Source organism: Diadema antillarum, unplaced genomic scaffold, assembly GCF_040938485.1.
Source record: "Diadema antillarum isolate AM-2024a unplaced genomic scaffold, OU_Dant_1.0 seq00000285_RagTag, whole genome shotgun sequence".
Lineage (NCBI taxonomy): Eukaryota > Metazoa > Echinodermata > Echinoidea > Diadematoida > Diadematidae > Diadema > Diadema antillarum.
The window spans coordinates 247,364-273,440 of NW_027271313.1; the positions used below are offsets into that span (position 1 = coordinate 247,364).

General features: G+C 39.6%; 1 protein-coding gene across 3 annotated transcripts in view; it reads right to left on the reverse strand.

Moving 5' to 3' along the window:
* LOC139730000 (transcriptional regulator Erg-like) overlaps positions 1–26,077 on the reverse strand; it is a 156,110-nt gene that overhangs the window by 99,789 nt on the left and 30,244 nt on the right. The gene's annotated exons all lie outside the window — the stretch shown is intronic.

The following is a 26,077-nucleotide window of genomic DNA, read 5'->3' on the forward strand; positions in this document are numbered from 1 at the left end:
CTTCTCCTTCTCCTTGTCATTATTGGTCTATTTTGACTTTATTTCATCGTGTTCTTTAATTGTTATTGTTCATTCCCTCCGACACAACATCCTAAAGCTATTTATCATTTTCTTCTAGTTTGTCTTTTCATCATTGTTCATGATGTCCCTTTCACCCCAGTCTAGCCTACTTCTGGTCATCGAGCCAATTATGCGCTGAGGCCTTCTCTCTTTATCACCCCCGTCCCAGATGGAATAGGAGCACCTTTCTATAGACTGCACTTTATCTACTCCCGAATCTCAACTCGGCCTCACGCAGCATTATAAGGCACAAAGACAAGAGGAGACAGAGGTTTATGTCCCCGAACCTTTGAAGCCCCTCGATAAGACATCTCCAACATGAGCGTCTGGAGGAAAAGGAGTGAAAACTAAATATAGCTGTGAGAAGGAGAGAGGCAGGGGAGGAGATGGGAGCGTTATTTTGACATGGACATGGAATGAAATCTACACCCTTCTAATAAAAGACAGATTGTGCCACATTTCCATTGTAATTTCCCCGAATATCCTCTCTTCTCCATTTTGGGTTTTACCGAGCCGTGGGAGAGGAAGGCTCAGGGTAGGTCTTCACACATCGAAGGAAGTATTAAACTCAGGGCTTTCCATATGCTGTCTTCGAGCGCCAAACTCGCACACTCCGCTCTGCGTGCACGCACGCGCTGTCTCCGTGCATTGGGGGGTACACTAACAAACATTGACTTCGGTGTTCTGTTGTCTCCTGATTTTCAGGAGAAAGATGGTTAGAAACGCCAGTTTCTTTGACAATTAGTACTTGAAAGTGAAAACAACTCTACTAAGGTAGAATTGCTTATGACCTCTTTGATACTGAGTGTCAGAAGATCTACTAGAAAAGGACACAAGACTTGAGAAGAGAAGTAATGATAGCCCTAAGGGTCACACGAACACCTATCTCATAGAGTCTCATGTGAAACCGACCTTATCACGCCATGGACATGCTACTCTACTCTCCGAAGTGCACAATCCCGGAAATGACGTGTAGAATCGTTAGCCATGACCCTAACTTCCTTGTTTAGCGACAGAATGGTTATCTCGCAGTGAACTCAAGTGATATCTTGGCTACATTCTCCAGTCTTTACAGGTCATTGTGTGATCCAGCAGGGATATATAAGTATATGAATGGCAACCACATAGTTTGTCTATAGTATTTACCAGAAAGATTACATACATACCAAAACAAATTAAAACTGCATCGTCTAGCCCTAGTAGCGCACGTCTTGCAAGCCACAGAAATAACAGGACAGTATATTCCGTGTGAAGTGCTGAAATCGTTTCTTTGTGTCTGCAAAGACATGAAGATTTTTGCTCATCAAACTCAAGATCATAATTGACTGACTTGGTACATGCGCAGCGCTTGATACAAAAAGCTGGTCAGTTCGCATCGTAGACACCTATCACTCCAAGGGTCTTGGACAGTCTCCATCTCTTGATTTTTTTTTTCATCGAAGGATTTTTTTTCTTGTTGATTGAATTCGCACGATGTATACATGTATATCAGAAACACATTTTAAGAACACAATTTCTAATACTTTCTTGACTTCCGTTTCAAGAAAAAAATGATGACGTTAATTTTTCTTCATGTCAATATTCATTAATATCCTTACGTCGTGCTAAAGTAAGTATATCCAGTAGATTGTCACAATGTTGTGATATTGTTTCATGACACATTATTTGCTTGCAATCGGTGTGACAAAAAAAAAAGTCTACAGCTAAGCGATAAGGTCGATGGGTAACCTTTGAGAAACACATGATTACAAACAAGAATACATTACGGTTGATAGTTGTCTGCGACGAAATTTTCTGTTGCTAAATCCATCACCGTCTCTTTTCATAATTTATCAAAATATTTTTTTCTATCATTTGTTTCATCTGCAAACATTATGTAAAGACACCGAAAACTCGCTGACTGCAAACGACAAAAAAATTCTCATATGGACAAATTTTCGAAGGATTTGTTTTGCCTGTAGGACCCAAATTCAGACGAGGTCTACGACGAATTATTCTTTGCCATTTCTTGCTTTCGCCAACTCTCATCAGCATTGACATGTCCACCTAGAGTATCATCAAGGCTATCAGGGATACCATGGAAACGTTATCGTATACAAAGGAAATTATAACCGTAGGAAAAATGTGTAAACATGAGATCAAGCTAAAAACCTCGCGATCACAATGAGCTGTCATTTTAAATCGAGATGTCATCCCATCTTCGCGGAAAGGTCATTCCGACCAAAGCGAAGCTCGACGACAGGTAAAACAAGGACATTATATCGAGAAAACATAGCAACCACGTCCCCTCTCAGACGGCTACTCTTTCCGGATCACTGACGTCATCGCTGTGACCTTTGACAGTCCCGACCGGAAATGGGTGTGCCGCCACTTTGCCTAGCCTGTAGACATGCACAATTTTTTTCCTCTCTCCCTCCCTCTTCCCCCTCTCTCTCCCTCACTGTCTATCCCTGTCCTTTTCTTCTGTCATCTTACTGCCGAGGACCAAAATAAAAATGTCAGTTATGTTAATATTTTTGAACCAAAATTGGTGTCAACATCTGGTTTTTTGAAACTATCAGTGATAGTGTTTCTATTTGGAAAAAGTTTTGGGCATCAATACTTTACACACTCATCCAATTTCTTTATTAATGTAGATATTTGTGTGTTTTGTTTTTAGATATAGAAATGAACATAACCATCTATGCAAGAGGTAAGCTGATAATAAAATGATGCAAGTTACCTGAGTATGGAGTGAGATGGAGAGTGCAGTCAGTGACAAAGATTAGGTTTTTGTCATCACCTTCAAATATCACCTAAACCATATACGCGCAATTAATTTACGTTTTGCTTTCCAAGTAGTGGATTCAATCATGCCTGTGCCAATATTCCTCGACAATGCTAGATAGTCATGAGCTCGCAATAACAGTCGCGATGCATTGTCAGGTAGGCAATTTCTTCACTTTCACATCTCCATTTCACTTCATAGCAGTGCAGCACAGAATTCTTTTACCATTTATTGTGTAAGGTTAAATGTTATTCCTTTCAACCTCGACAAGGCTTGCAGAGGAAGTGCTAAATGTTGCACCATGTGCTGTGTCATATACGTTATGCCTCTTTAAGGTTTGACATCGTTTCTCGACATTAATCTAAGTTTACCGACAACGAAGAGTAATCAAATACTTTTACAATGAACTGTACACCAGACTGAACTTGCAATGATGAGCTCTATCCGATTCCCAGTGGAGTCTTTGGTTTGAGGCATGGCGTGAATTAAAAGATGTGAGTGAAAAGGAACCACGTGATAACAATGCAAGCAACATCATAGACAAAATATGATCTACTCTCCTGCATCACCCTTGCGAGTTCACTGCTAACGAATCGTCACTGACAACGAACCCGTAATCGATTATTCGTTGATCTCTCTATCTCGTCTGCCACCTGTCCCGTGTGTTCTCTACCGAGGGACTGCAATTGCTGTATGGATGGAGAGCTAGACATAAACTTGGGGGTGGGGATGGGGGATGATCCCTCTCGAAGTATTTTATGGCGTTTTTCCTCATCATTCATCATCATTCGAGGAAGATAAGTGATCGCTTCCTGTGGAGGGAAAGTGAGCACCGGTATAGTACCCCGAGGTATTGTAATGCAGTTTAAAACTCCATGAAAGGGAGGAAAGTACATTTCCTCCACACACACATACATACAAAGGAAAAAGACCCCTCCCCCCCCCAAAAAAAAAAAAAAAAATGGCGCACGCTTTTTTTTTCTCCTTTGGCAAAAGACGTGTTTGGCGTTATTGGTGCAGAATTTGCAGAATTCTTTATAATGTTTTATGCCGGTGTTGTCAAAATTTATACAACTTATTATCCAGCATATCTTAAGAAGATTCAACTCGAATATGATATCAAAAGACAACTGAAAAAAAAAGATAAAGGCAAAGCGGGTGAATCGAATACAAACTGATTTTGATGCTAGACATAATCGATATCTCGACCCTGCCAAAGTGCACTTTTATGATGAAAAAAAAAAGTGTTAAGTACAAATGTCGAGTGTTAATTCGAGAAAACATGCCAACAACAAGAGCTAAGGCTAGATCATGGTCCCGAATTCATGATGGTATACATGGAGCTACAGCACAAGGAGCGTATTTCTGAACAGAGCGCGTTCTCGATTCTGTGGTGAGTGAGACCAAACTACGGAAATTTGGCCAAATAGAAAACGGGACCCAGAATCATGTGGCTGATGATTGCCCGGGAAGACTTGACAACACTTTTTTTTTCTGCTTTCGATGAAAAAAGAAGAAGAAGAAATCACAGATTTAACGGCAATGAAGAAATTTGTTTTCAAGATTGAGTTAAGCTTCCCGCGAGAGTGGTACATCCTCTTTCAACCGCGGCTGGAGATGACAGAAATACCCGGGCGAGCTTTCCGCACCATCGGTTGTGAAAGTATGTGCCTCGAATATACGGGCAAGTTTGACTATCTTGCCCGAGTTCGTCCTGACATTTCAGTTAAAGTCAATCAAAAAGGTCTGGAAAAGAGTCTAGTCACCTTTGTTTGAGTATGACGTCATGTCACGCAGGGGGACTCGCTAGAAGGATGGGTTCAGCTTGACAATAGATGCTGCCAGATATTATACAGTTGTCATGATATCATTGTCATCGATGTGATCATTACTATCTAAACTGGCGGGAAAAGAAGAGGATGTTTCTGATTGTCATCGTCTGCGCCACATTTCCAAGTTATCTGGAACGTGGAGTAGCTGTCACGATGAAAACAATATGAAATTTTAAATCCAAACCAGAATTACTGCTGACGTAATAATGCTTTTGGACTGTTTGCGTCATCATAAAGGACGAGGCACTAATATAAACATGCCTTATCGAGGATCACACGATATCAGAACAGTGTGAGATATCACATAGTGGTGATAAGTTTTCATCTCTAAATCAACCTCAACCGACACCAAAGGAAATATTTGACCCGAAAGCCAAGAACAAAAAAAAATAAATAATCAAACATACACGCTCCTCATCTTTTCGACACTGTCACACTCATACCATTATGCTCTAAAGGTTGTTAAAGTCGATATGCTCTAGGTAAAGGACATTTTATACAGTGTATTATTTGGTCAAAAAGACAACTTGATTTGCATATCTCAAAGCAGGTGGCTCTCTCTTGTCAAAGTCTTGAAAAAACTAAAAGTAACTGATCATGAAAATCCATAACTGACCACATTGCAGGAACGTGACCTACTCCTTCCCATCAAATATTCACCATATCTTTCCTCTGTTATGATATTTAGATTTAAACAATCATACACTCGACCTGGATTTCTGTCGTTCACTTTTCTCTTTGAGTCCGTTGAGTCTTCTTTGTAGCTTGGCAGCTAATTGGAGCCCAAGTGGCGGGTTCGAAGCCCTCGAAACCTGCTTCCGATCTAGACCGATCGTGTGATCGGCTGGTAAACCACAATGACCCCTACGTGTCCCACGATGCCCCAAATCTACCTGTGTATCTTAACTTGGTTCCAATTGAGCACATTACATGGTGGATTAGAACATCGAGACTCGGGGATAAGACGGTTTTCCGTTGATCGGACCCGGCAGGAACGTATCTCTGCTACAGCTTGACTGAATTATGACCGGCTATAAACGGCTGCTTCTTGACGTAATGTGGAATCGAGCTGTCTGGAAGTGTTATGTCTTGTGACAGATGATTTGGAGGGGAAAGGTACGAAGGACGAAAGAGGAATCCGTTTCATATTTACAAGAACATGTCAAGAATTCTTCCACACTTCCAGTCCATCATAATTTTTAATGCCGTCGGTTTCATGCCTCAGAATGAGAAAACAGTGGCTGTAGCGGAGTGGTGACGAAGGCGAGACGGGTGGCTTCCCGAGGAAAACGTGTCTGCTCCCGGCTTGGGACCTATCCTCGCTACTCAGCTGACAAGTCTATGTCGAGTTAATTAAATTTGTCTTATGATAGGAAATGTTCACTGAAGGATTAACTCGGTGTGAAACATGTTGTTATGGCGCACAAACAAATAAACATTGGACAACAGCATTAACGGTGTAGATGGAATAGAGGTAGGAAGAATGGGTGGATTGAACAACACACACATATCAAAATACTGCAATACAAAACTCTATCTAATTAGGTCATCTGTTCAGGCACGTGACACGTCACTGACTACAGTATGTCTTGTTTCTCATCACTGTTAGTCAAGGCAAATAAATACAGGTCGAACCATTTACCAGCAAGACAGCAAAGGAAACATACAATTATTTCATATTGCAAAGAATTCCCCTGCGTGTTTAGCAAGATATATAGTTCTACACGTTGTATGTTAATCATAGAAAGCATAAGTCAATTGGTTAGTGTAAGTCTGGCAGTGCAGGTTTTATGGTTACGATTAACGGATAAACTACAACATAGGGAGTTAAAGTGATAATGTCAATTTACGATTGTTATAAATTGCTATTGATGACTTGACTTCAAAGAAATTATAATCTATCCGCCATCAGACGAAGACAAAGATCCTAACAGAAGTGGCGATGTTAGCACGGGATGTACCGGTAGTGGGTTGGGGCGAGTGTAGGCGAGTCGAACTAGATCTCTAGAGGTGGAGGAGGAGTCTGGAATGCTAAACGATGGTCCTTGCGGATTAGGATCGAAGTCAGACGAGTTTGACTCGCCCCAAGGTACGTGCTAACTCGGCCCCGCAGAGGATCTGTGTCGTCCTGAGTCTAATTGGAGGAAGCAGAGCTGACAGCCCCGATCGGCTGAGACATGGAGTAGAACTACTTCTAGGATTCCTCCAAGGTGTCTTGTGAGGTCTCAGTCCTGATCTTTCTTATCATAATTATCGACTTCTTTCTTTATCGCGGTGCTCTTCAAAACAATAATTCTTACCTCTGCTGACATAATCAAATTGGATGCTTACATTTCTCTTTGTTTTGGTTTGGTTTTGGGTGTTGTTAAAATATGTAGGATGAAATAGCAAAATTGATATAAATGTGATGTGAAAGCTTCGAATTTTATTGCAATCAAGTTTCGGTTAAGAATACTAATATAAAAGAGAATTTTCTGAAACTGTTTTTTTTTCTAATGAATTCAAACTAGCTGTGTTTGGAAATTACATCAGTTGATTTTTCTGAAGTCATCGGTTCTGAAGCTGTTAAAAGGTTATTGTACGTACCTTACACTTGCATGTATTACAAATAGCAAGATTTCGAATTCGATGACAGACATAAAGAATTTACGTCGTTTCATTTGAATTTTTCTTTTGAGTGTGATTTATATCGTTATGTGTTTTTGGTGGTATTGTTTATGCGTACGTGTCTCCCAACTATCAAGTATTTCTTTTAGCTCATTCATTCATTTGTTTTCTTTTCATAATGAGGGAAATATTCCCAACATATTTCTAAGCTCTTCTTTCTTTTTTTGCCTGTCCGTCGCACTTTCACTTTCCCATGTCACGTGTTTCAATAATACTTGAATTATTATCCTTGTTTTTTTTTGAATGTGAGTTTTCATTTGTTTGTGAAACTTTATTATCTCAATTGGCATCTCCATTTCTTTGTTCTCAGAATTTCGACTTCATTAGTCCCCACGTACAGTGAAACTCGACTTCCTTGTTTATTAACAATTTATGATTTATGGTTCGAATGGAAAGTAAGCCTATACTGGGTTAAATATTTCATTTAATATTAAACCTTCCCCTCCCAGACGTATCTATCCAAAAGTTAATTTTCTTGATTGACTATAATCATTTTTTGCAATTATTTTCATTTTCATTTTCTAGATCAATGAACATAGTAAGTTCTTTATTGTCGATTGGATACTCGAAAATGAAATATGGATCGAAAAAATGGTCAAATAGTAAATTTAACTCGGTCAGCAGTCTGTCAATCATAGGTGACTTCCTTCTCAATTAATGGAACTTTGGTCTTTTCTACATCACATAGTCTTCTTCTTCTTGAATTCTGTACGTCTTTCATCCTCGTGATTGGGCAAAAGTTGCCCCCCTCTTCCACCCCTCACCAACCTGTTGTCTAGGCGTGCGTTGCCACTTCGATCAACTCTGCTCTACAGACACGACACATGACAGAGGCCTATGCTCGTTAGATGACAACTCTGCATGTGATGTGATGAACAGGTGCCTAGTATGTGGTTGGCAGGCGCGCTCATTGGGGGCAATCCATAATCTGACTATTGCACCTATCTGCATTCCTTGTCTGCTGCTAAGGGGAGAAAACGGAGGAAGATGAGTTAAAGACCTGTTTACGTTGTTCACACTAACAACTTGTGATTACTTGGTGTGTGCCTGAGAGAGAACGGGGGAAGGGGGGGGGGGGGATCAAATGACAGAGGCTCACCCTGGTTCAAGGTGTGTACCATTGATTTGGGGTAAGCCAGCTGTTAACATAGTATCCAATGTTAATCATGTGTTCATAACAAGAGAACCTAGGTAGACTCAATGACATTGTGTAGAAATCCGAAGAGGACTACACTAATTCAATGGTGAGAAGTTCAATAGGATATATCAGTGCCTGTCTACACTAGTGCCTTTGTTGGTCATTTTCACTTGTTTTCATCTTAAGTTGATAGAGTCATTAGCGATCTACATGAGATTGATGATCCACATCATAACATAAATTCCGCAAAACAGTGCGCCACTTTGATGTAAATAAGTTGGCGATCTGCGAGTTAGTTTCCTGACCAGTCCTTGGCAATGAGGGTGATAAGTTCTTACTTTCGAACAAAAATCTCATAAATGAATGGCAAAATTTTTGTTTCCATCGCTGATTCCTTCTTAAGTGAACAAGATGTCCTCGATAGTAATTTTGAGTAAGATATGTTGTGCGATTGACACTGCGTGAAAATTGACCGGTTAATGTTCATAAGAGCGTAACACAAAATATCAGTTATGATAACTGCCGACGGTTTGACACGGGGAAAAAAAAGAGATAGGAAAGTGACATCCGTCCACGACATTATCATGTAGGGGTGAGGCGGGTCAGATATTTAATTGCAGGCTCTGATAGACAAGGTCATAATAGGTCAGATGAACCCCGTGCCAACTCAACGACCCACTTGTCATAAAGAGGGTGCCCACAAGCGGCTAGACCGAGCACCCTGGCCTTAGTCACACGTCTGTCATGTTCACATCGGGTAACGTGAAGAATCACGAAGCTGCCATGTTTCTCATTTCACCATGAAAATAATCAAATGCTCGTCTCTTTGGATCCTCGATCGCAGTACACGTCGCATGATTCAGACCTATCCAATTAACGCTGACGCAATACCCTCAATGCGCCCAGCCAAATGCCACATCGAGTCAAAAATTTTTGGCGGGATACTTCGCGCATCAGTCATCGCTATCGTCTGCTCAAAACAGGTGAACAATTTTGCTCTATAATTAATCGTCAACAGGCACTATTAGCTATGAGTTGTATTAATCAAGTCTTACGTAATGCGTCTGGAAAGCTACCATTATCTGGACACATTAATTCATGTGGGAAGTGATAAAAATCATCATGCCGGCCGCTCAATATCCCAATCATCAGTAATTGTGTCTAATGCTGGATGAGTAAGATAACTTTTTCTTCAGTCGCGAAGAAAGCCAAGATTTCGATAGATGATCGAATTTGGCATCTTCTTTTTTATTTTGGTGGGAACGTCTTGAAGGATTGTGTGCCTACTGCACAAGCTACTTCCCACGAGCTGGAACTCTACCACAAGTTAGCCACGCTAAAAAGCAACTTCCGAAAACCCGTCCCCCCCCCCCCCATGATTTATCGAACAGAGATGGCGCTAGACATATCAAAATAGAGTGTGGATCTCTTCAGTGTGTGCCAACGGTTCCATGACATTTGCTCCTGCGACAATTGCTCCTACTTAATTATATCTGCACGCTAAGCAAGATATGAATTATACCCATAAACATAACCCTAACATCAAACTGAACCTAAAACCCTAACACGACCCTCACCCTAACCCTAAGTCCTTGGAGAAAATAAGACTGGAGCAACTGTCGCAGGAGCAAATGTCGCGTCACCGTGCCAACAATCAGAACATGGAGCTACAATCAGAGCATGGAGCTACTAACAGAGCATGGAGCTACAATCACAACGAATTCTCAAGTAAACGAACGAGTGTTCAGCATTATTTCTCCCTATCTAAGAAATACAAAAACAAGTAATAACTTCTAAAAGTTGATGGTATCCATCTCGAATCGATCATTAAAAAAATGGTTATCACCCTATTCTTAAGAAAGAAATTCTAACGAAAAAGATGAAGACATCATGGAAGAGACAATACATTTTGAAATCTATAGCTCTCTCTCTCTCACAGTTTTTTCTTCGTAATGAGTTCTTTTCTCATCAATGAAGTGTTTTAATATTCTCTTTTTCTATTCTGTATCCGAGTTGTTTTACGCCGTCTTCATTCATGCACTTATATTAAGTGTTTTTAAACCGTTTCTTTGGCTTCTTTCGCTTAGCTTCACCAATCAAATACAAAACAAGGAATATGCCTTTGTTGCTGTTTTTTTCTCAACAAGAAATAAACTAGCCTACATGAGGAGACAAACACTACCTCCGCTTTCAAGAAATGCGCGTTATTTACAACCCTAACAATGTTTTCCTTTTCTGTTACACTATATAAGACTGCACGACTCATTACACACATTGCGTAAGATACACCACCACAGCTCGTGATTCAATAATGTCTCTGTTATTTAGTGTCATTCGTTTCAAGTTCATCCGGGTGACCATTGTCAGAGAGAATATGAGCAAGAGGCACGTTTTTGTTGTTCCTTAGTATTCTACTATATCATTCATATCTCTGTCTCCCCCTCTCTCTCTCTTTCGTTTAAATGTTTAATCTGATGAAACTACGCAGTTCAACTGTAAGGACACGGTTCTCTGGCTCCGCTGGCGTCACAGCGGGATTTTGCAAGGTAGCAACATCTCCCTGCGACGATACACATGTTTGGGTGTGCATGTGCGTTTGCGTATGTGTGCGTGAGGCAAGCAATCAACCCTAGCGAGGTGATATCTGCTAGGCTGAGAATTGCGACTGAATCATAACATTTTCTCTAAAGTATATTCGGACAAAAATCGATCAGCGCGGAAGAGACAGGTGCACCGTGGAAGCTAGTATTGACCGAGGCAGCGGCGCGGCGTCTTACTGAACTCTGGTGGGGCAGTCTACCATGTCTCCTCCGGGAGAACAATGCCACCCTGTCACTCGGATTGAAGTGTCGATGTTGGCCATGTAGGGATAGGAGGCTCTGGCAGCAGCCTTATTCTGCCAGCCACTGCCTCTACCGTACCTTTCCCTCCAAACTATTTATGCTGCCAAGGGAGAAAAATTCATTGAATTTCACTGATAACGTGAATGATTAAAGTCTCCCTGCATTGCTCCACGCGTTTTCCAGCCTCCTCTCGTATTTCTCCCTCTCCCTTTCTTCTATCTAGATACACACAGGCACGAAGACAAGCACACACACACATACACACGATCACATATATACATATATGTACGTGCACACACACACACACACACGCACACACACACACACACACACACACACACACACACACACACACATATATATATATATATATATATATATATATATATATATGTATATATATAATTGCTGTTACATGGTTTTCCACGAGTTGTCTGTGCTCTAACCATAGATTCAACGATATTTATCTGTTTTCAAAATAAAGCTTCCTTTGTACTTGATTAACTACGAGTTCATTTTCAAATCTCCTACGCCGATTCTTAATAATGGTGGCGTAATCTACCTCTAATATGGACGTAGAGACATCAAGGTGATTTTCCATGCTATTTTCTCTAAATATCCAAGAAACAACGCGAATAAACAACAACAACAACAACAACAGAAACACCCACAATATAGGATGGGGTTGGTCGGTGAGGAAAGAGCAGGCATAGATAGTAGTACATAATATATAGAAAGTGACGTGCTCACATCACTACATTTGGTGGAAAAATCCATTATCTGTTAGTTAAGACGAAGTGATTTCTAAAAGAAATGTTTTATCTTTGAGATGATGATGATGATGATGATGATGATAACATGCAAAGCGAAAGAAAATCCCTATTTATAAAAAAATGGAAGAGTGTTATGAAAGATCGTGCCCTTCACATAGCCCACCTCCTCCTGTTTGGTTGTTGTTGTTGTTGTTGTTTTCTCATCACGCTGCTGTATCTGTTAGACAGAAATTCATCATTTTTTTTTCTTTAGTAAGTCATCACTTCCACTTTATGAGAGATGTTGGATCTGGTTTTTTTCAAACTGTCAAAGTGACGAAGGAGTCGACAAAGTATCGTGTACTTCCCGTCATCATCAGTTTGCCGACTAGGCTGGCAACGAACCGCACGGCTGTCGGGAATGACGCGTTATAACGCTTCTTCTATCAGTAACGCACAGATCACGATCACTTGTCGAGAGCTGCGAGAGAGGACGCGTGTCACGTGAAGCAGCGATTCGCGAAACGCTGAGTGACACTTGCCCAAACCGATCGCGGGGTAGGAGGTCTGAAAAGAGCGCACCAGCGCGCGAGACCAATCACAACTTCATTCTTGCCAACCATTCTCGACGTACTGAATCATTTAGCGCAAACAATACTTAGATACCCATCAACATTACGTCCGTCGTCTTTCAGGAGGAGGAAATTAAAGTGAAACACGTTTGTTGCTTGTTTATGTTACCATCGACACGGTATGTGACGTGACTGTCTCGAGTCCCTTTAAAGAATTCTGCTGAATTTCTGCTGATAGACAAAAAATATCACCTAACACTTTATGTGTTGTGAATTCAAGAATGACATCCATAACAAGAGGGAAAAGTCCGACCTCATACTATAGTCAGACATACCGTGGGAACTTCGTGTAAATAATGACATATCATGTTATATTGAACTAGTCACGTGACAAATTCCAATTTAATATTTACAGAGACAACTCCCCATGAAACATTCCTATCTCAGACTGCAGGCAAATTGAGGGAGACTCATAACGATGTGATCCCAACAAAACAGCTCCAAGCTCCAGTCGGGATTCTCTGCAGTTCCAATGCATGAGAGTAAATCTGACTTTCTATTAACTTTTGAAGTCTCCGGTACCCACACTCACACAGTGGCGGATCCAGGGAGGATCTCACCTGCCCCCTTTATTTTTTCAAACAAAAGAAATAAAAATAAAAAATGGGGTGGGCGCGTGCGCCCCCTTTAATTTTGTAAAGGCGCCCCTCCCCCTTTATGGAAATTCTGGATCCGCCCCTGCTTACAGCTCAACAACAGGCAAACAGCACTGAAAGTCAAGATATTAGCTGGGTAATTGGGCACTTATTTTTTTTTTCATATCCCAGCTTACTGATTACACAACAATAATCAAAGGTATAACATTATAATACATGTAGTATGATGCGATGAATGTATCACGCTAGTATCACAAATCATAGATAGATCATCATAGTAATCTAGAGAAATTTGCCCTTTTTTCATGTTTTGCTGTCCAACATGTCAGTGAGATTAAAAGAATAAGTTGGTCTATGTACTATGCAAATAAACATTAAATCATGAATGAATGACCTTTGCAGCACACGAATATGCATGTTTTGGCTAATAAAGAATGTAGTATTCTGTGACATTCAATCCATTGGCTATTTTTTTAACATTAGCTTGATAGAAACAGGTAAATAATTTTATTGCTGTATCTGCAAATACTCCATAAAACATGTAATTATCAAAATTATCACATTATTGCAATATTGCAAAAAACAAAACAAAAAACAAAACCTTGAGCTACATTCCCAATGAGGCCATCAGCCCAGTCAAGCCATGCTTATACTGACGGTCTCCTGCTTCATTACTAAATGTACTGCCCTTTTTTATTATGCAACCGTAAATGATTTAGAATGATTTTGTTATACATGTGGTATAGACTGCACTTTTGTATAGTTCGTTTTTCATTTGGTTACTTTTAGTTTAAAATTTTCACAACCATGAAATTTATTTTTATTTGATATGAGAAGCAAAAATGAATTCGAGCGAACTATGTGTGACATACTTATATTGTAGATTTTCTCCACAAACTTCGCTGAAGCTCTTCTGAATTGCATGTCTCCGTCGATATAAATGCAACTTAATGCTGATAGATTTCGAGAGATGGGTAAGTCTATTAGGTAGCAGCACTCATGTCATACATGCTATCACCTGTTAGACATTAGTCTTTAGGAACAGGCGTCCTATTCATTTCGATAAATATTAACAAAATGACTACAGTATGTTTCACAGATATAGGGTATAGATACGGCTAAATCTAAATAATAACATTACGTTCAATATTTTATATTGAAGCGCTAACGAAACAACTTGATGCATTATTTGCTGTCACTTTACTTTGCTTTAACAGGAGAAAGCTTCTCATAAGTTTGAAGTTTCAAATTATCCATCTGTTCAGGCTACAGAGCAAGAGACTAGCGATTCATTGGCAATTACGTGTTGCACCAGAAATCGCTTTTCATAACACGAGCAGCAATGAAAACAAACTCGTAGCTAACGCGCGCAGTGCTGATAAGAAATCATCGTAATATGAAAATTAGATTTCCCCTAAACGAATTATTAGCAGGTAATCCAGAGAGCGATATGCATGAAATCCACAAGTGTTAATGGAGTCATCGTCATTTTCCTACCGAGAGGAAAAAATATTGTCTGTTAAGGGTAAGTATTAAAATTTGATGTCATTTGATTGTATCTGTACATGATCATCCCTTGTCATTCTTATCCTTCACCGCTATACCATCACCATCATCGCCATGACAAACATCATCACCATTTCCTTCTCCTACGTCTGTTTCTTCCTCTTATTCATCTTTGTCCTATCATCATGCTTTTTCTGTCTCCTTCTTTGAGCTCTGTATCATCATCATCATCATTATAATCGTCATCTTCTTATTCTGGTCCTTTTCATCTAACATAATAATAGACGTTATTCTATTCCTGAGAAGTCATTCATGTTTCGCTTTTCTTGAAATAGCCAAACATTCTTCTTTATTGTGTTTAGTCATTATAGTTAGCTGTATCTAGACATTGTACCTAGCTGCAAAGGCCCTTTCATTCATTCATTCATTCATTCATTCATTCATTCATTCATTCATTCATTTATTCACTCACTCCTTTCCTTTTCCATTCCCACGGACAAATATTTTTTTTTCTCTTTTCGTTTTTAAGGAAGTTTGATGCATGAATTACATTACAATGTACAATAAGAAAAATTTATAAGTTTGCAAAATGCTTAAAGTGTACGGAAATGGGCAGGAATAATAAAAAGCAATGCTTTATATTGTAGGGTGCATTCCGACCCCCTTAGCCCAAGACAATACAACAAGTTGCATGATTGATATTGTTTTACATAAAAAGCGGAATTACAAAACAAACTAACTAAGCCCTCTCTCTGTAATGATCATATTAAAAAAAAACAGAAAAAAAAAGCTTATTTGCGTATTGACAGTATAGCCGTAGAACTTTTGTCATTTTCTTAAACAGTGGAATACAAAGTATGAAGCGTGAAGCACTTTCCAACATCCCTCTCCAAAAACTACATCTCATTCTTCAGTATCATTTAATTTCGCGTGTTTTGTCGGCTCGTCGGTCTCGAACGAAGTACCATCAGATTCTAGTGATTTCATGAGGGGGTTCCTTGTTTTGGCTCTGACAGCCTGATTCTCGTTAGCCCAATTACTCCTTTAAATTCTTTGCAGATCCCGAGGAAGGCTCTCCCCGTAGACGGAATCTAAGGGGACATTGCTTGATGCGAATTAATGCAGCCACGCGGTAGCGATCCAGCACTTTTCCCTGAGTAGTACGCACTCTTTTCTTGCAAACTTCTCCTCTTTCTTCTTCTTAGTTCCTTGTTCTTTCATTCTTTCTTTCTTTCTTTCTTTCTTTCTTCCTTTCTTTCTTTCTTTTTCTTCTTCTTCTTCTTCTTTCCTTCCACTTGTCCATTTGTGTCTATAGCGTAACAGTTTTAAATGATATGCAATGTAAGACTTTCGTGATACAAGGTTGTATCAAAGAATCGTGGTCATACTATTTCTAGGTCTTTGAAATCTGTCGTGTCACCTTAAATCAATTCAAGTTTAGATTTCACGACTTGAAGAGTGTAAATGTTAGAATCTCCCAAATTGTGTTCAGTGACATTCTAAAAAGCACGACTTTGTTTTTGTTTTTGCTTTTACAGTGTTTTCTTCTGCTTCCTGAATGTATGATTCTTAATGATAAGTTTGAGCTTACAAACTTGCGGAAGACATTCTTGGAGTAGAGACCGCTTGTAAAGTATTCTACTGCAGAAATTGACAGAAGCTGTAGCCAAGTTATTTTTCCTTTCTCTGTCAATCAGGTAAAGAACTGTCGTTGTATCTTGATGATTTACTGACAAAAAGGAAAACTACTAATCCCAAATTGGAGCCTGTCCAAGGAGGCGAGCCAAAAAGGCCCCAGAAATCCTGCGTTGATATTGGCGACTTAATTTTTAGAAGACGACTGGCTCTTGTGTGCGTGTGTGTGTGTCTGTGCGTGTGTGTGTGTGTGTTTGTGAAATGGTTCTATGGTAATGCTGGCCATTGAGTTTTATAGTTCTATCTAATTGCTCACCATTACATGGTTCCCATAAAATCGAAACTCAGAAGCAGTAGTTTGGAGCCCCCTCTTTGTTGGAACAACTTAAGACATCCTACAAGTGAACGAAAGACAAGTTTTTATGTAAGTGGCTTCCAAACGCAGGGATTGTATGCAAGCTTGATTGCATGATATGACAGTAGTCACTTTTTGAGACGACCTTACATTAGGAGAAGGCATGAGAGATAAAGCTGATCAGTTTATGATAAAATGGCAAGGATATATTCGGATTGTTATAGAGAAATAGAATCAGAACGATTGTCCACTATACGAGTAGATGTCACGTTTATGAACCCTTACCATAACACCTCACCTGGTGTAGGGTTAAAGTTCTATTAATCATTTGTCATTCTAGGATCCACCCATTTATCATTCCATTTCTATCTATCAATACGCAACGGGAATATGCACTTCCGGTATCAGATGCGTTATTGATGGACGTTTAGCTGGGTAGCTCGTCGTATCTTTGACAAGCACGCCTCGTAAAGAGAGATCCAACCATTGTGGAGGTGAGTAACGAGTAGTGCGATATTCAGTCACTCTCCCTGCCATGAGGCTCGTCAGAGTGCGCTTGTTTTGTCAGACGAGAAGTGGGGAGGAGATAGCGCCTGATTGGTGGGAAGTAGTTGGTCTATCGAGGTGCGAGGTGGAAGGATGCTTTGTAATGGCTTCGAGGAACCGCCTGTCACGTACCTGCATCCTAAACCAACACAAGAGACTCTGCTCATTTCACGTACATGCTAACGGCTTGGCACGTTCGAGGAAACTACTTTCCTCCAGCTAAGTGTTAAATGAATTACAACTTGCTGATTAAATGATACTAAAAAAAAAAACCGGGAAGATGTGCTCCTATAGCACGATGGGTATTATCAAATACCTGTCACCTATTTAGTCAACTAATTACAACAAATTGGTAATCAGGGAATCTTCTGGTTCCCGATGGCACTGAAGCGGCAATCGAACTTTGTAGTGGTTGGCATAGTTACTTTATCGTATTTCAAGTTGATCGATATTTATGATTTTCCATAACACTACATTTCATCTTTATGAAAATTCCTTGTCTAAACTAACAGTTCAAAGAGTGGTCATAATTACTATTCCTTAGTTTATTTTCATGTTATAGGAGTAAAATTTGTTTTGATTTGTGAGTAGGAACTATGTACTAAGGGACAGTCCTATCATATCAGTTCAGCCGAGGAAGAGGAGATTATATTTCTGTTTAAGTATGGAATACCATATGTCGGTCTCCTGTCTTGTCGAAGGTCTTTGAGCAACAGTGAACGTCTTCCATCAGGCTAAACACATACTAGTATCCTGGGACTTTTGTCGGACTAGATTATGAACGCAATGCTGTTAAACCATTCAGAATATACCACTTCGAGTGCTTTTTAGGCAGTATGGCCTATCGGCCCTAGACCTGCCGAGTGGGTACCGTGTCGTGCCCCTCTGCAGTGGCGCTCGGCTGTCCGAAGGAGGCCAGCGTTAAATGATGATAATTGGTCAAATTCCGCTGATCATGAGGAGAAATGTACGCATCCTGTCCAGTCGCACTGACCATTCTCCACGTCTTCTTTCAAGAACATTAGCCAGCCATAAGAAGTCTTGGGATTCAGACCCCCGATCCACGCTACTCCACACCCACCACCTTAGCAACCTGTCAACATGCTCTGGGTGCAGGACAAGCATCACTATACCATTTGTTTTCAGACTATGACATGTTATTCCCATGGAAATATTAACAACCTGACAATGTTTATGAATAGCCTTGTCTGTGTGCCACTAATTGGGTTACATTCCCCTTAACATAGCTCTAAAGAAAATATTGGATGGAATATAATCATTGGAAGTCGGAACGACAATAACGAAACCTTGATGAAGTTGAGTCACTGTCCACACCATCAATATTGTTTGCCCCTCCCACACCAACCACTTTGTCTCGTTACTCCCAACTCAATCTTTGTAAACACCAGAAGTCCGAGGATTTCCTGCAACCACCATGAATAAAGCAAGACTTTGCTCCCGACTTTTATTAGCTGGAAGAGAAAGACCGAATGCAATATTACCCTCTCCTTTGTACACGGTTATCTTATTAATACCATCGAAATGTCCTTCCTTATCTTTTTTTATACGAGTTAAATACGATTACCCTTATGTGCTCAGAGAAATTCTTATAGAAACGCCGAAGATTTTGTATTCCGACCATGATCTTAACTTGTGTTCCGGTTCAATTGAAACGTAGACTTCTTATCAGACAGTACGGACACTGCTTTCTCTTTACAGTCATTAATTGTTTTACGAATAAACCATTCCACTTGTAAATTTAGAAATGTATGGAAACAGTGCATCCAATGTTCACTCTAAAATGACCTGGAAAGAAAAAAGAGTTTCTTACATGAATAATACGATATCATGAATTCATGAATGATGATATCGAAGTCATGCAGTAGTTTCTACCTACTTGCTGATAATATCATGAGTGTTCCCGTAAAGACACCATGAAGTGAGATCAAGCCTTAGTTCATGTGTAGGGTACGAAATTGATGCTAACCTCAGACGAATAGACTGGTCATGATAACGATCGCGTGATTTAGTTTTAACAGTGAGTTAGAGGTGGTAAGTACCATTAATGTCTTCGCTTTCCCCTTTAATTTATGTAAAATGTACACCCCCTTTTTCACAGAGATGTAATACTGGTGCCCTGATCTTGTGCATTGAAACGACAGTTACTGGAACTCCAAAAATTATGCAGAATGATTGTGTATATAGTGCTGATTAAGATTTAGCTCCAAACGGATGCCATGAGGACAGTTGCAATTACTCGGTCTTCAGATGTCTTCATTTATGTGGCACCTTGTAGTATTCGGCGGAAATAATCAGGCGGTTGATGAATATGGCAACCAATCAAGCAAAAAGATCGTGGCATTTACTATTTGAGTTCATTTTGGTTCCCCAACCTGATGAGCTATACTCAATATGACTATAAGACGACAACGGGTTACTTGAACAATTGAGAAATTAAAAGATTCTGTAATGCCTTCACTCTTTTCATATATCAAGTTAATCAGAACGTTAAATAATAACACATGCTATTATGAAGAATATTGTCAAATATTTAAAAAAATGGTGTCAAGTTGATACGGTTTGACACGCCTGGTTATCGATTGTTAAGTTCTGAAGTGTTTGTTTGATTTCGAATTGTTACACACTCTTCCTCCTTTCTAATGGTCACATTTAAATGGTGATGAACATCGAAAGGACACCTCAATTATCATTCGATCATGCTCATCGCTGCCAAGGCTTTTCCTTAAGACATTGGAAGGAGAAATTATCATCTTGACATCCCGTAATTGACATCTCTGGATTTTACTTCTTGTCTTCAATTTGAAAAAAAAAATGAGATGGAATTGGTTATATCAATCAAATCTGGAATTAAAACAGGAATCAAGAGCTGAATTCTTCCAGAATTTTTGCCAATTTGAGAATCAGTAATACATTTAGCGATTGAGAGACCATCGAATATTCTGCAGCTAAACCAAATAATGATTTATTTATGAACAGCAAAGCCTACAATGATGGAGAACGTTGTATCCACCCTTTTGAAGCACCAGCAATGGGCAGTAAACACCATAACAAAGAGATACAGCACCAAATCACATAAATGAGTTTGATGGGGTTTGATGGGTTAAAGTTCACCTTGATCATGATCTCACAGTCTTGGTGACAAAGCGTGACCCGGCTAGGAGTCACTCTGGTAACATTCTTATTTTGCATGGGGCCATGACTCGACAGAATCGTCTATTAATAACCTGTGGATGAGGTAACCCCGGTAATGTCTGGAAAATGATACCTTCCACACACATCCTCCATGGGTCTGAATGGAGAGGAGGGGTGATAGACGACGTGGTGTCAACCTGGGGGAGTACACTGAGAATCCCCCTCTCTCTCTTACTCTGTCTTTCTCTTGTGGCAACCTCAAACCCCGTTTCTACTCCAACACATATTCCATAACGTATTCTCATTGCAGCTGAATAAGTTATTCATTCACGTCTCGAATAACTCAAATTTTCTTAAATTCATAAATCCAATCAAAATATGTGACCTCTTTGAAGTGCGTTCATACATTATTCCATATTTTTGAAAATTGAAAAAAGCATTTTGGCTGGCACAATGCCCTTCCTGCTCACAATCACATGAATGCTGATTCTTGTGCAGAGGTAAAGTGTCAAAATACAATCTACGCCGTTCCCTACCAGACTCTTGGATGCTCGTGGACTTTGTACGGACTCCACTCGGTTTCTGTTGGCTTTGGGTTAGTTCATAGAGAAACCTCAAGGGATGACACTATACGTTCTGCATGCAAAGACATTCTTACGATGTAAGATTAAGATATGTTATTCTCATGACCCAGAGATCCTCTCCATATTAATGAACTAGTCCTTGTTTGATATACACTTTCATGGTGAATTTACACAAAGGCATTCAGAAATCGATGACCATCGATACGATGTGACTCCAGACTGCTGACCTATTGAAGTAACTAGAGAAGCAAGTTTTTGACATGATCATTTTTTTGTTGTTGATCTAAGTCCACAGTCCACCGATAAATATGGATTACTACAAATTTCAAGGTAAAAATCATACATTTTGAGGTGAAATTGTTGAAAAAAAATAGTTCACGAAAGTAGCATCTAGAGAGCGTAAATCTCTACCCCCGAAATGTGAAAGGCAATGATAGAATTGTTATACAAGTATACTCGTATTCACTTCCGATTCGAAATCACCCAACTGAGTAGCTTGTGATGAATATCATTTCTTAGATATGGTTTGTTTTCATTCTTATTTCAGCACCTTTAAGTTATCAATCACGTGAATTAAAGCAAAAAAAAACAAACAAAAAAACTTTAGCAGGATCCAACTGATGGAGACCAGGATATCGCTGGAAAGGAAATCTAGTCCAATGGATTGCTACCTAGATTCTTAGAATTTGAGATCGCTTTATCCGAATTTGATCTTGCACATCTGCAATTTATTGACCTACCTGATATGAAAAATGATTTGTTCCATAGTGAACAAGCAAGGCAGTTTAAATCTGATAATCCCGAAAATGATTTACATGCGCCAAACCCAAGTCTTCTCAGACTTGTAATGAGAACACTGCTCGAGGCTGTGCTTGCTTCAAGGGAGTTTTCTGACACCAGAAAAAGAGCGGGAAATAGCCAATTTCTGCTGCCGTGCCAGAGAGCCGTCCATGCTCCATCGAGCGAGGCAGAGGGGTAACTCACCCGATTTAGATCTCAAGACAATATTTGATCAAGCCCGCGAGACGGAGCAAGAAAGGAGCACAGTCTGGAGCGCACGTAGGTGTGGGGAAGTATTAATTTGACTCCTAGAGTACCGAGGTGTGTTTAAACCCCCTAAATGCACGGACTGTCAAAGCAAAGATCGCTCACTAGGGTGTCTCTGTCTTCCTACCTAATGTAACAGTGTTTCTCCTAGTTTCACGCCATGGTAACTGGTAAATCGTTTCTTTTAACTCATCGCTGAATGCCAACGAACCCGAGGACACACTCCCTTGGAGACCGTAGGGTCAACGATCGCTTCCTAAATTCTCGAAAATTTCAGCCTCAAACACACACACACAAAACCCTTCTCAGACCGATGGACCATGCTGACTGCACACACAACACCACATTACCCGCAGGACTTGTTAATATTTCGCTCTATGTCTTTTTCTATATCCATGCGTGCATGTTGTACTTGAAATGCCAACCAAAGGGTAAGCCGCCAACGAAGCAAAAATGCCGTCATAGAACAAAGGTTCGTAAGAGGGCGACATTCAATTTCCCTTCAACATCCGTTGATGGCAGCAGGCAGACGTACTGTTGAAGAACACAGAGTCAAAGGGGAAAAACCAAGAGATTAAATCTCTTTTGACTTTTTTTTTTTCAGCCCATATAGTGTTGGATTTTGCGCCTGTATGTGTGCTGATTCGGCCACTAAATTGCAGGATCGATATGCTTAGCAAGTTACAACGAGTGATGTGAAAGGAGAGAACAAACGTCTTTCGACAGTATCTTTGATACCACAATCTTAAACATGTGAATATTATTATCATTATCATTAATTCGGCATTTTAGACAATGTTTCTCAATAGAAATTTATCGGAACATGAAAAAATAACAGAAACAGATCAGTCGAGGAAAAGTAGATTGCACCACAATCAATCGGGTTGCCAGGGGTAGACGTGGATAAGAGGAAAGGTAAAACTGAATAGTTGCAGTTGCACCATTATCTTGAAAAGGATACTTCATGTTCTTGTATTGGTTTGATGATATTATCTCTATTCTCATCCCGTACTCATTAGAGGAGCAAACTCCTTCGACATTTACGTCAAAGTGATAATCAACGAAGGGTGTGGTGTTTACTTTGAAAAAATTATATAAACAATAGCTTATTGATGAACCCAAAATAACGAGCGGTTAAATTTTCTTTACATAGTTGAACTTTTCTCTCCATGATCACATGACATGTGAAAGTATACAACGAAACCATCCATTTTTTAATAGTTTTGACTAGAAAGAGTTGCAAACACTCTGGAAAATTAGATTTATTACTTCGTATTGCTTTTGCTGAAAAAAAAATTGTACGAGTTTCATATACCTTCAGTTGTATTGTAATATTTTGATCGAAACAGTTGTAAACATCTAAGACTTTGTTTGATAGGTTCATATGGATAAGGACGTAAACGGATATTCTCGATATCAATCATTTAGAATGTAACCTACCAGGTTTCACTTTAATTGGGTTTTCACTTTTATATAATGTTGGTAAAGGGGCAGAAGTAATATTTCATTCTAGAAAAAAAATTCTGTTATTTTCACGCTGTGTGGATGACATTCTGTTGCAAATTAATGAACACCTCGTGAAGAAAAGTTTTGCTGAATGTGTGGAAACAGACAAACGAACTAATATTGAAAAAAAAAGTTACATTTGAACTGAATCAGCAAAGTAATAGACAGGTTTCCATTTTTAGTGTGATTTTCGGCATTTAATTGATTTTACGTCAGCAAATGATATCGGAGTTGCCAGTAAGAAAGGTGGCAGTCGTAGTGATGGTATACGAACGGATGATCAGTTGCAACAGGCAAGTAATTGATTGATTGATTGATTTGTTCGTAAATGATTTGATTTGTAATTGTCACAATATCAGTGATAGGTGCCACTCACTGTGTTCTACAAATAATCAGTTGCGCTCACAGTATCAAGCAATGTAAACCCAAGCGATGCAAGAATTTGCCAAGAGTAATTTCACTTGACGGCTTCTTCCCCTTGTGAATATGGGAGGGAATTGACACTATACCTCAAGGTTTGGAGGGTGGGGCGGCACCGGCAACTTTGAACGGTCTTTGTGGTAGCTACCTCAGCCAGCCTGACACCCAGGTACACCTGACCACCTCTCCCCCATCCACCCCTGACTTCATCCCTCCCGTCCCTCCCCCTCCCCCTTCCCCTACACACCTTCCTCTGCTGACTTTGGAGCCTAGCTTTCAGGCACACCGTATCTTTGCTTGCCGCGATAACGTCAAAACGCGAACGCGGCCTAGAGGAAGCCTCAATTTAGGAAATAAATGTCTAAAAATAATCGTTTTTCAGACCCGAAGATGGAGGCGATTAGAGACTACGACCACCTGATGTCAGGCACTCGCACGAAGTTCCACCGTACTTCATCTACCATCACAAAGACTCGCTTTCGTCCGATCCTGTCACACCTAAAAATTAACCCATACCTCCACAGGGGATGTATACTCCTTGTAATCTATTGAGTAAGCTCGTGATGAAAGTGAAATGACGAACAAGCCTAAATTTTTGCATTTTGAACAGATGAATCGAACGAATCTTGTTTCGAAAATACTTCAGAATATGTCTCAGAAAAATATCTTTACAGTCATCATGCATTACTATTATATATCCTTATAAACATAACTAAAAATTGTTAATATTTAATCTGCGAAAATAGCTATATTCTCATTGTTAGTTAAATTGCTCTTTTATGTGAACTCAGTTGCTCTTGTTTGCCATTTCAACTTTGCAGTTTTCTATTCGTGTCTGATTTTAGCTGATTAAAATATTCAAGAAGCGATTGTTTTGTCGATAAGCTAGGGTGATTCCCACGTCAAACTGATATTAGTAAAGATCATTATAATAGAAACGTACAAAACGTTGGACATGTGTTGGAGGCAATTACAGTACTTGTGCTGATGAATTGAATCAGTTTCGATGTGTTTTGTCAAATTGACATGCACAATTAACGACAATTAGTGGTAAACCTTGTCATGGTTAGTCAATATGTGAATTGCAAAAACAACCTAAAAAAATTAATACAGCAACGAAGAAAATGGCAGAAGCAACATAGTACTGGCTGCAAATCTATACACTATTACGTTTACTGGCAATGCTTACGGAAATAAATATCGAGAACCCATTAGCTTTACCATGATTTTGTAAATTACTATCAACGTTACTATTACCGTAATGTAAACTTCCCTCTGATGTGAACATTTCGATTGTTTTGAAATAATACAACGAACTAAAAAGATGAAAGATAAGAAAGCAGCAAGACAAACAATGGTCATTACCTGGCTAGGAGCTTGGGGCAAGGAAGGGATAGGCTTTGTTATCATTATCTTATATCATTGTGTTGTTGGAAATGAAACAAAATGAAATGAATTATTGACGAGGAAAAAGAAGACAAAGTAATGACAAGAATGGAGGATAGAATAACAGTGACTTCCGAAGAGATATTTTTATTAGGGCACTTAAAGAAAACAAATCGCCTGATGTAAAATAATTTTGCTTTCATTTTTGCCTTCATAGCATAGGTGGTCCTTGTAGAGATTGTTTAGAATTTGAAGAATACTTAGTAAGTAGGCGGATGTGGCCATACCGGGCTGAGTACAAGACAATAACCTTAGGATCGATGGGGTTAACACCAGCCACGATTTTGATGTATGAAATCGTACTAGGTTGACGATCAGCACTAAACCAGTCCCCTGCGGCATGAATATCTGATGTGAACAGGGCAGGTTGACTTTGGGGAATTGAAGGAAAACCAATTCGAGCTTGTTCCCTGCGTTTTCATTCAGCGATGAATTGCAATTGTTAAATGATCAATTCATTCTGCATTCTCATTCCATCTGCTACTTTGAATATAAGCGACGGTCTTAATACGATATTGTTTGACAAGGATGTACTCCCGGCCATGATTTTTGAAGTTTTTTATGTGTTAAACATTATTTTAGTAATAAGGCA